Source organism: Oreochromis niloticus, linkage group LG19 (assembly GCF_001858045.2).
Source record: "Oreochromis niloticus isolate F11D_XX linkage group LG19, O_niloticus_UMD_NMBU, whole genome shotgun sequence".
Classification (NCBI taxonomy): domain Eukaryota; kingdom Metazoa; phylum Chordata; class Actinopteri; order Cichliformes; family Cichlidae; genus Oreochromis; species Oreochromis niloticus.
In genome coordinates this window covers 1,886,363-1,897,418 of record NC_031983.2, presented here as the reverse complement: position 1 = coordinate 1,897,418, position 11,056 = coordinate 1,886,363, and the positions used below count along the sequence as shown (strand labels likewise).

General features: G+C 41.0%; 1 long non-coding RNA gene across 1 annotated transcript; it reads left to right on the top strand.

Moving 5' to 3' along the window:
• Positions 1 to 3,689: 3,689 nt before the first annotated feature.
• Positions 3,690 to 8,595, top strand: LOC112843046 (uncharacterized). The gene is made up of 4 exons (XR_003215143.1): positions 3,690 to 3,818; positions 3,978 to 4,132; positions 6,574 to 6,633; positions 8,465 to 8,595. It is a non-coding gene; the product is annotated as an uncharacterized LOC112843046 (long non-coding RNA).
• Positions 8,596 to 11,056: the final 2,461 nt, after the last annotated feature.

Below are 11,056 nucleotides of genomic sequence, written 5' to 3'. Positions count from 1 at the left end.
CTCTCACTCGGTTGGCTCTTCAGACTACAATGTAACAGAAACTCACTGTAGTTGTCATTTGATGCTACAAAAATTACATTTAATAAAATTACACTTTAATTAATGGCTATCTAAATATATTTCATGAATATTTTGAAGCTGATATTTTTTATTGATCAAACAGAACAAAACCAATTTCTTTGCTCTTATTTTGAAAAATCATCTGCTGTTTACCAGCTAGACCTTCCCATCTCTTACCACCATGCTCACTAGCAAGGTTGGTTTTGTGGTTTTATTACGTTGGTAAGCAAAATATTGTTACTTCCCTTTATTGTAATGTAGGCTGAGGTCATGAGCCCTGCGCCATTACAAATGGCTGTAGAGCTAAAGACATCATCAGTACCAAAAAGGGGAAGAGCGCATTAATTCAAGCCAGTCAATACATGCTAGCAGGGCCAGCTAATAAATAACCCAGAGTTTGGTCTTGGGCTCAGCCATGTCTTTCAGCCGCCTGTGGCATCTTAATGTGCCGTTTTAATCAAGGCCAGCGGCTGTTAAAAGGCTTACGTTAGCACATTGCCTGCTGCATTTCCATCCATGTTCCGGGGATTTACTTAGAGATCCAGTAAGCCATCACCGGAGCCCCTCGTCCCATTCTTATTCCTTGTATGAAAACCTCACTGTTGCCATGAGTAGCCTGTTACACTGACTTAAACCCCTCAGTTCCTCTTCTTTCTTTATTTCAAAATTAAAAAGACAAATGGCTGGTGCTGGGTTGGGTGTAATAAGCACGGCTTTCATAGGTAATGATGTTGAAACCCACATTTTACCAGCTTTTATCCTGTCAGGGGAAAAGAGTCCTCTTTGTGCTGGTCTGAGGTATGCAGGCAGGAGAGCACGTAACAGAGGGAGCGCGGCGCAGAAGTTGGATGTTAATACACAGATTGTCCAAAGATTATAGCAGGTTCACTGAGATTCAGCTGGCAGATTTAAGTTGCTGCCTTTCTTCACCAGTAACCATGCCAACTACACTGACAAACTATTAAAACAGCTCTGCATGGCAAAATAGGGACACTCCACAGAAAGAAGAAAAATGGCAGTCTATTGGCCCACAAACCCAGGATAAGCTTCTCATCAGTTTGGGAACAGCAGACTGCTTATGGTACAAAACATTTTGCCGAGGAGAGGATTTTGACACTCCGACTCATTTTCATACATATTGTCTCCATAATGTTTTGGGCTGGATAAGCAGCAGAGCTTTAGAAATCACTCTTTTTTGCAGCAGGCTACTCTGAATTCTGTTAATAACTGCACCATCACTGTCAGAATGGCTAAGGTTACACTTTCAAGCCAACCTAGCATCATCAGACACATACTCCAGTCATATCGCACTTACAGGTAGGCTATATGGCATTATTTATGGGATCTGAAATAATGGGTTAAAATCACCGTGTGAAAAAAACAGGTGCACCTGCAAGCACTCATTCATTAACTGTTTAAAAAACGTATTTAAATTATTAAACAGTAAAGAACAATGCTCTGCCCTGACTGTATATACACAGTTGGATTCACAAAATAATTTATTAAAAAAACTGTCTCAGATTTAGTTTGGATGTATTTGAAAGGAATGTAAAAACTTCCAGCTCACAGTTCCACTATTCTTGCACTCTCTACATGGGGGTCTGAGATGAGATGCTGTCAGTCCCACTCAATAGTCTATGGAAAAGGAAAGATGAGGTGCTGGGGGACAATGATCATTGGTTGTTACAATCACTAAAAAACAGATTGGGTTATGTGTCAAAGGTGCTATTTTAGTTTCACATTAAGAAACAAATTTGGATAATGCTTTTAATGCTAATCAGATTCTTTCATTTTACCTTACTGTTCATTTGTGTACATGGAAACACATTCATTCTTCTTTCCTCACTAATCATATACTTGTACTCTGTGCATTGACCAACTGCTGTGACAACGACTTGTTTCAACTATAGGATAAGTAGAACATATCTTACCAATTATTTGTGCCTCCTTTTCAACATAACCCACCTTTCCATGTTTTTCTGTCTAAGCACAATGTGAGCGAGCAGCTGTAAAACAAGTGAAACAGTGGTGGAAGGTGTCAGGCTCTTTGCTCTTATCACAAATCACAGATCTGTGTTGGTCTTCCACAGGTCACTGGTTATGGGTGTGTTCAGCCCTCTGTCCACATGTTTTCCATGGTCAGAAGAGCCAGACAACAGGTGTCCGGTTTATGAACTGATTCCTAGAAAAAAATGATCTCAAAGGTCTTTACAAGAGATGCTGCATATTGTACAAGGCTGTCGGAGGGAATAGAAACTCTTGGTAGATGCTTGTGTAAACTGTCAGTCATCCAGGTCAAGATAGTCTTAAGAACGTCTTAAGGAGGCCACTGGACTTATCCAAGGCAAAGTGGCTTCTTCGGTTCTAAAACCAAATGTTGGAGCGTCCCAAGTATTTAAACCCAGACACCCGGGGGTTGTCCCATAGAAAATGGTTGTTAATCACTATTAATGGAAAGCACTACCGAAGGTTTCAGGTGAAACCACAGGGAGACCTTCGCCCACACTATTATATGACCTACTGAGATCATCTGACACAAGGTGTGAGTGGGGGGCTGTGAAGAGATCTAAGGACTGCACTGTAGATACCTGAGACTTGGTGTTGTAAGCCACCTCTTCTTTTCAATAATGGTCATTGACAGTGGACATAGATGACTCTTTTACTCGTCTTTCAAACCATCTGCCTTTTCATTCTAAAATGTAAATATTGGCATCCTCGAAAGAGTGTTCTGAATCCTTTAGGTGCAACTATACATGTACATACAGTCCTGAGTAGACATTTCAAGTGCAGTTAGACACACAGCGTTTTTGGTCTTGCAGATATGGAAGTGAAATAGAAGAAAATACATTTTCCTACCCCGTGGTTCTTTGCAGGTTATTGTTATACGCTAAGCTTTTTTAAAAAAAATATTTCCTCATCTTGTAAAGCTAAAGAAACATATTTCTGATGACTGCACTTGAGAAGTTCCTTAAATTTATGTACTTTATCTGTTAAAACTTAAAGTAAAAATGCTATTCAGATGTTGTTTATCCTCCTCCTGGTGGCTAACAGCACAGGTGTGTGTGGATATTCACAGTGAGACCTGGCAGCTCTTTAACTCTATAACAGTGTGGTGCAAACCCAATCCCCAAACCCTAAAGTGATTAAAAATATCAAATTATCTACCCTTTAAAAGTTTGACTAATTTACTAATTTTTCCTTCCTGTGTTTTTGTTTTGATGAGCTAATTAATTTGTTAATAACTTGAATAAATTTGCTATTAAGTAATCATCACTCAAAAAAAGAATTTCACTGTACTAATTTTTTTCCAAGGTTCTGACAAACCTTCTCCTTTTTCCTCCCCTGTTTGCTTCCTTTTCTCGCTCTTTTTCTCTTCTCTTACCGTCTTTTGTGGTTTCAGGTAGAGGTCCTACCATGGGGCAGGATGGACCTATCCTCAGTCCAGCCAGCACACCTGCGTATCATTAGCTCATTATCTCCTGTGGATAAAAACCCACTGAAACATTTACTTTTGCGAGATTGTTATCACCTTCTTGCTGCAACCTAAGTTTGTTAATCCCATTACTTGAAAACATAGGATTTTGAAATAAATATCATAGGTGCGTCCTCTAAAACGAGTTTGAATCTCTCATTCAAAGGTCACCTGGGAAAGTTTTCTGAAAATCTTGTGAATGTGATGACTCAAGAATGAAGTCACCTAGGACTTTCAGATTGATACCACAAGGCACAATTACTGAAAATCCTGGATGAGTTCAAATGTCAGTGTTCTTGAACTGAAGGTCCATCAGTATTTCTGATTTTATGTTGTATTAACTGACCGTGTTCTCTTGCCTCTGCTCCCAATTCTCTCCCGGTGCATGCCTTGGCTTGATTCCTATGCATGGCCTATTAAATCCTGTGTGCGCCTGCAAAAGAAGAATTTTCCACACACCCCGCCTGCTCCTCTGTCATTCAAAAGTCATCTGTAAAGTCACCTTCCTGCCCACTCTCCACCAAGACTGCCTTCCAGAACTTTCACGTGCCTTTCCTGCCTGCAAATCACAAAGGAAACAGAAGTGACAACTCAAGTCAGGTTTGAAACAATTTTGGTAAAATACTTTGCTGCATCAATATTTACAATTCGTCTTCTTTCTGGCAGTTTCTTGGTATTGTCCCATTGGTGCCTGTGCTGAAAAACAACTTACCTTAGTTGAAACTTACCTGTTCTTTCCTTGAGAATCCTCATAAAAGCTTAAAACATGCACTGGATTCTGCTCTTATTCCAGATAATAGGAAAACATTAATTTGAGCATCCAGTTATAGACGATGATAGACAAGACAAGTTTTGTAAAACAAAAGTGAAGCAAGCCCCATTTCAGTCTCAGACTACTGTTTCAATAACAAAATAAAAAAGAGACTATAGAGTATGGAAAAGGTGTCTGCAAAATAAAAACAGTGTGTTTAATATGAATTTCTCTGCTAATTTAAATCTATGGGACATGTTAGTAGAAAAAAAATTCAAATTTAATTGAAAGGAATAGACATTAATAAAAATTTCATTTTAAATTTTTCGAGTGTTATTAACTTTTGGATTGGCAATGTGTTTAAACTGTTCTCAGGTCAGTGTCATAGTGGAGAGGTTAGGTCAGTATTTCTCTGCTCCACACGGTTCTTCCTGCAGGTGTCCTCCTCCCATGTGGGCAGAACTTTGGGTTTGTGCTCTTCAGCCAGACACACCTGATCGCTCTCTCCTGCATCAGTATAAAGAAACCTGCTGAGCCATCCATGCTTCTCCTGAGTGGAAACAGGCCAAACCTATTCTCTCTGAGCTCCTGGGATGTATTTCTGCTCTTATGGGTTTTTTCCTTGTAGTCAGTAGTCCCCCTACCATCTGAAGGTTCTCCTACCATCAGTTCACACTGCCAAGCTAACCAGGCTGGTTCTCATTTACAATCTAGCCATCTTCTCACCTGCCTGCTCACCCTCCACCGCTGATACTCACCTGGATACCAACCCATGCCCTGCTCCTCTGGAAGTTTCTCTGTGGATTCTCACTTAAGCCCTCCTCATACTGGGACTACACACTGACCATATCCTGTCCCTTCTGGGCTTGGCTCTAACTCCTATCTCCTTTTCCCTTGGAGCTGCAGCACTGGGTGCTGGTTTAGCTCAAAAGTTAAAGGCTAAAAAGGCTCAGTATAGATTAAATGTTTTGCATGTGATGCCATAACATCAACTTCTGACAAACCATGGCACAGTGGAACAATCAGCTGTTTTACAGAGGGTCACATGAAGACAACACATGTGAATCTTTTTTCACAAGCTAGGAGGACAAACACATGTAGATTCATTTACTGGCTCTGCTCTGACCCTTTTCATTGCTTCATCCATTGTTTAAATTGATGGGTGCAGAATGCAAGCTGTGGAAACAAACAGTGAGATTTAGATAGGCAGACAGAGAAGGGAGTGTGTGCTGCATGGCTGAGGTTGCTCTCTCACCCTGGGAACAGCAACATCAATAGAGCAGAGGAGGTATTAGCCCAGCTCAGGCATAGGTTACTCAGGAATTAATGAACTTTCAGTTGGACTCCTTATCCCGTTGTATTGACAGGATGAAGTCAGAAAGCCTCGGCAGTCCTCTGTGCTCCCAAGTGCAAGAACAGAGAGGGAGGGAGAGTTTCCTGATATGGAAAAAAAGCAGCACTTCTTATCTCTGAGACAGGTTGTAAGAATGGCTGGTGAACAAGGCAGAGGGCATACACACATGAACACAACACGTACTGAAATCTTCAAGGGAGAAAGTGCTCAGCAGGCCTGACCACAATGTGTAAAACACTTGGCTCAGGTCAGATAAAGGGAGCCTGGAATGAATCACTGTCTTACCCCTCGATGCTGTGCAAGGAATGGGACGATTTAAGGCACACTGTCCAGTTCTCTCTGCATGAATGTAAAAGAAACCCAGTCTCACCACTACTAACCAGGCAGAAATCTGGCTGCATTAGCAAAGAATGCAAAACACACTGTAAGATATTCTTTCTATTGTCTGGAACTCCACTAGAGGAATGAACACAGGTGTTACAAACTGTTCCTCATTCATTGTTTTGGTCATTGTGGCTTGCACTTTTCTCATGGCTAGTACACTAGTGTCTAATGTTGGGGTCTTTACTCTAAACTAACTGGGTCACCCAGCAAAAACTTCAATCAAGCACTTGATAGAACTGGAAACGGAGCCTTCCACATCATCCATCCATCCATTCGCCTCCGCCTATCCTTTCCAGGGTCGCCTTTCACATCAGTGTGGATTAATTTTATGTTATTCTTCTTTGCAGAACTTAGCCAGAAACACCTGTTTAAGGTCATGCTAAAGCTAAAGCATCTCAATCAGATTTAATTTCAGACTTCCAGACTATTTTTTTCTTTAGCCATTAAGAGATTGACTTTTGGATTATTTCTCTATTGCATAAAAATTAAGTGATAACCAGACATTCTCCCTCTTTTCTGGTAGAGAGCAAAATTTATATTTCCATATTCCAGGTCCTCAACCAGCAGAGGAGCCCAAGACCATCACACTACCACTGCCATGTCTGACTGATGGTATGATGTCCTTTTTATAAAACGCTGTGTTAGTCAATAGTATTAGGCATCATGAAGTTATATTCTTTCTTTTCTTCTTCTTCTTTCTATTTCTATAATTATAATTATTGTTATTGTGATGGAAATTTGAAATGGGCCATTCTTTTTGGTCAGCAGTGTTTTTTGTCGTGGAGCTCTCCCATGGAATACATTTTTGTCCAGTCTCCTTTTCATTTTGAATCATGAACACATGGGGCAGGTGACACTTGAATAATCAGGCTCCATCTTATCCTAAAGACATCATAGTACATTTTTACCACAATAGAGCACTTCGCTCTCACACTGCAGGCTTACTTGTTGTTCCTAGAGTATTTAAAAGTAGAATGGGAGGCAGAGCCTTCAGTTTTCAGGCCCCTCTTCTGTGGAACCAGCTTCCAGTTTGGATTCAGGAGACAGACACTATCTCTACTTTCAAGATTAGGCTTCAAACTTTCCTTTTTGCTAAAGCATATAGTTAGGGCTGGACCAGGTGACCCTGAATCCTCCCTTAGTTATGCTGCAATAGACATAGGCTGCCGGGGATTCCCATGATGCACTTCTTCTCTCACCTTTTTACTTAGTATGTGATTATATTAGTTATTAATCTCTGGCTCTCTTCCAGAGCGTGTGCAGCAGATGGCCCCGCCCCTCCCTGAGCCTGGTTCTGCCGGAGGTTTCTTCCTGTTAAAAGGGAGTTTTTCCTTCCCACTGTCGCCAAAGTGCTTGCTCATAGGGGGTCATATGATTGTTGGGTTTTTCTCTGTATGTATTATTGTAGGGTCTACTTTACAATATAAAGCGCCTTGAGGCGACTGTAGTTCTATAAATAAAACTGAATTGAATGAAATACAGCACTCTATAAACTAGACGAACACAATCTTTTAAGCCTGTTGATTCTGTGACTGAAACTGTTATAAATGCAGCAGTGTTTTAATTTGTTCTGATCTAAGCTCAGTTTGTTTCTTGCATGATCGATCTTGCACATCGTCACATATAAATTATAAGTGACAATTGATCCTGAAAAGTTGTACATCCATTTTTTGTCCTTTCTCCTATGTAAACTGATGTCAAACAATTGTTGCTTAAGATCTTTTTTCTATGCACCCATCATGTAGATAACTGAATGTATATGCTATGTAGTATTATGTATTGTATAGTATTACATAAAGTGTGTGTGTTGCACACCCGTTGCTGTGCGTTAAACACAACACTGTACATGTGGATTTTGAGGGATGGTTTTTTTTTGTGAGGCTTCAGTATATCGAGTGGCCTGAAGAAAGATTAGCCTCCGTGTTGTGTTTAAGAGAATGCTGATGTATGTCAGTTGATGGTACGGGGTATTTTGGCTTCACAACGAGCCAAAAACACAGCTCACTGTCAGTGCTGCATGGACGTAAGCAGGATGTAATTTGTGAAAAAACTGTGAATCCTGTTAGTATTTATTACTGCTGCCAATATAACATTTATAGAATCATTATAAACTTAAAGTGAACAAGTTCAGAACTAAAACAAACGATCACAGAGTTTACAGGAGTATTGTAGCATTAATATGTTTACATTTCAGTTTCATTCTTTATTCTTCAGACACAAGTGATGTAATTAAACACTACAGAATCAAATGCCCCTGGTACTATTGGGACAGCTGTGCCATATAACTTTAACATTTAATACATACATATCATATTTAGAAAACAGTCTGCTCTGAGAGTGGGCTTTTTTGTTTTCTGTGGAGCATCATGTGCAGCACATCACTTTTATCCACATCTGCAACTCTGTTACATTTACTGAGTCTACTCTGTATTGTGTTTTACAGCATTATGGACCGCTAACGTGCGAATGATGCAGTAAATGAAGATCAGTGTGGCTGTTCTCCTCTATCAGCCCATCACACCAGCTAAAGCATTACTTGCTGAGCGAACAAACTGTGCTGACCATTTTTTTGCATTTGTCATAACAAGCTTTTCAAATTGCACAGTATCTGAGACAGAAACCCTGTTGGATAGCTGCAGTTCAACAAGTTGTAAGAAGACACTGCACACCTCACCTTTGTAAGGAATTCCGATGTCAACAATTAGGTAAGCACCTGACACAGCAGGAATATTTCTAGGATTTTTCTGAGAGTCTCATGATGCTTGGAGTCCAGTTGTCTTTTATTTTCTTAGTTAATGGTTTTCACAAGTAGGGAGGCACCATCACATATGCTGTGGCAGGACATGTAAATGAGGGAAGTGAGGAGGTATCAACACCAGGTTTAGGTCTAAAGGCCCTTTCACATCAGACACGGCATGCACTGCACTCGCTAGCTAGAGCGAACGACCATCAATACGCGGCACAAACAATAGACTTGAATGGGTTTCAGAGCGCAGCGCTGCGCTTGCCGCATCCAACGTGTAAGGGCCTTAACCCCAGCAGACCTGCAGTTCCCTGCCTCATGGCTGGCAGATGTTTTCCCACTGGACATTATAATGGATTACATCAGCATGTGGAGACTGCTATAACGCAGAGTAGTGGACTGCTAGCAATCATCATCACTGCAGTGTATTTTGCCCCAGGTGCATGATGTAAAGGAGGCGATGACAAAACTCTACAGCATTACTGGTCTGCTACAGAAAGCTTATCTTGATGCATGTCATTGGTGGGGATTACAACATGGCCAACCTTAAGTCTGTTTCTACCAGCGTGTTAAATGCGCAGCAAGAGAGAATAATACATTAGATCATGTATCTGTTCTGTTGACGCCAAAATACAAAGCCAGATTAAGACAAGAGCCACCAGCAGTCAACATTAGAGTGTGCCCACAGAAGGACTGTATAAGACTGGTCTGAGTGCACGGGGTGGAGCATTTTCATTTTCATAGTCATAGAGGAAAATGAAGCTGTGACTGGATTTAAAAAAACAAGTTAATTGATCATGTGACTGTTATTAAATTTCATTAAGCTGGTGACACTGAAACATACAATACACCAAGAAACAACCTAAAAAGAGTAATCATAGAGGCTAAAATGGCTTAATCAGAAGAAGTTATCCAATTATTTCAGCTACTCCATGCAGCCGAGCCACTAATGGCAGGGATTTCTTGCAGCTGCTGGTTATAAGCCCACTGTGAGGAGAACAAACATTGACCCTTCCTTACCTGGCAACCTCAACACCTTTTTTTCCAGGTTTGAGGGTAGAAACAATAGATCAACACAAAGGCAAGTACTGCTTTCTACCAGGATGGTGTAGTCGACTGCAGACAGTGTAAGGAGGGTTTTCACAATCATCAGTCCTCCAAAGGCTGCTGGTCCAGATCACTTACCTGGTTGTGTTCTAAAGAACTGTGCAGAACAGCTGAAGGACATTTCAGTATCTCACTGAGTCGATCCAGCGTGGCACTCTGCTTTAAAAGCACCACCATAATACCTCTTCCAAGTCACCAAGTCCAGGTGGACTGTTTCACATTAACAGCTGCTGCAGCTATTGAGAGGGACATACAGACAAAGACAAACAGCCAACTTCTCCAATGGTACTTCTCCAATCTGGCACCTGCCACGGGCAGGAAGCGTGGCAGGTGCCAGGTTTGTCCCAACAGGAATGATTCTAAGACTAGGATGAGCACAATGCAAGAAATATATGTGCAAGGAGCATGCACACAGTCTCTGCACATCCTGTGTACAGTAGTGCAGACAAAAAAACTTGACTGTTGGACAAGAACTGTTCCACTTTCATCAAACAAAACAAAAAAAACTCTTCAACTCTGCCATTGCAGATCCTAAGCCCGGATAAGAAATCAAGGACCTCAAATGCTAAACAGCATTTAACATTCATGTTTATTAAATGTTATTTATTGCTTTATGGTTTTACATGACTTTATTTGGCACTGTGCTCTTACTATGTGCTTGATGTGTGGAATAATTTCATTTTTAGGTGAAGCATAAAAATGACAAATAGAAGGAATCTCCTCCAAAGTGGGGCATGACTATGCCGGCACATTGAGAAAGTCCTATAAGAGAAGATGGTTGCAGATGTGAATGCTGCTCTATGTACTATCCCTACAAGCAGCATCACTAAAACCAAAGAGTTAAAAAATACCATTGCCACAGTAGTCCTAGGAGCACATGGGTCTGAGAACCTGGATGCAGGCAGAGCCCCCAGTGGGGGAGCAAAGCTGAAAGCCAAAATTAGGGAAGCCTGAAAGATGTTAATCTGATAACTGGGGTGCAAAAAGGTGTCATGAGAGGCAGGCCATGAATGAAAAAGAGGTACAACATGATGTCCATAACTAAGGCTCTGGAAACTGCCAAACAAAGGCTCACAGCTCTGGACGTGAGGCTGAAGAGACATACCAGAGAAGCAGAGGCTGAAAGAATACATGGCCTGTTTGCCAAAGATCCATCCACAGTATACTCTCATGAACAACTGAATG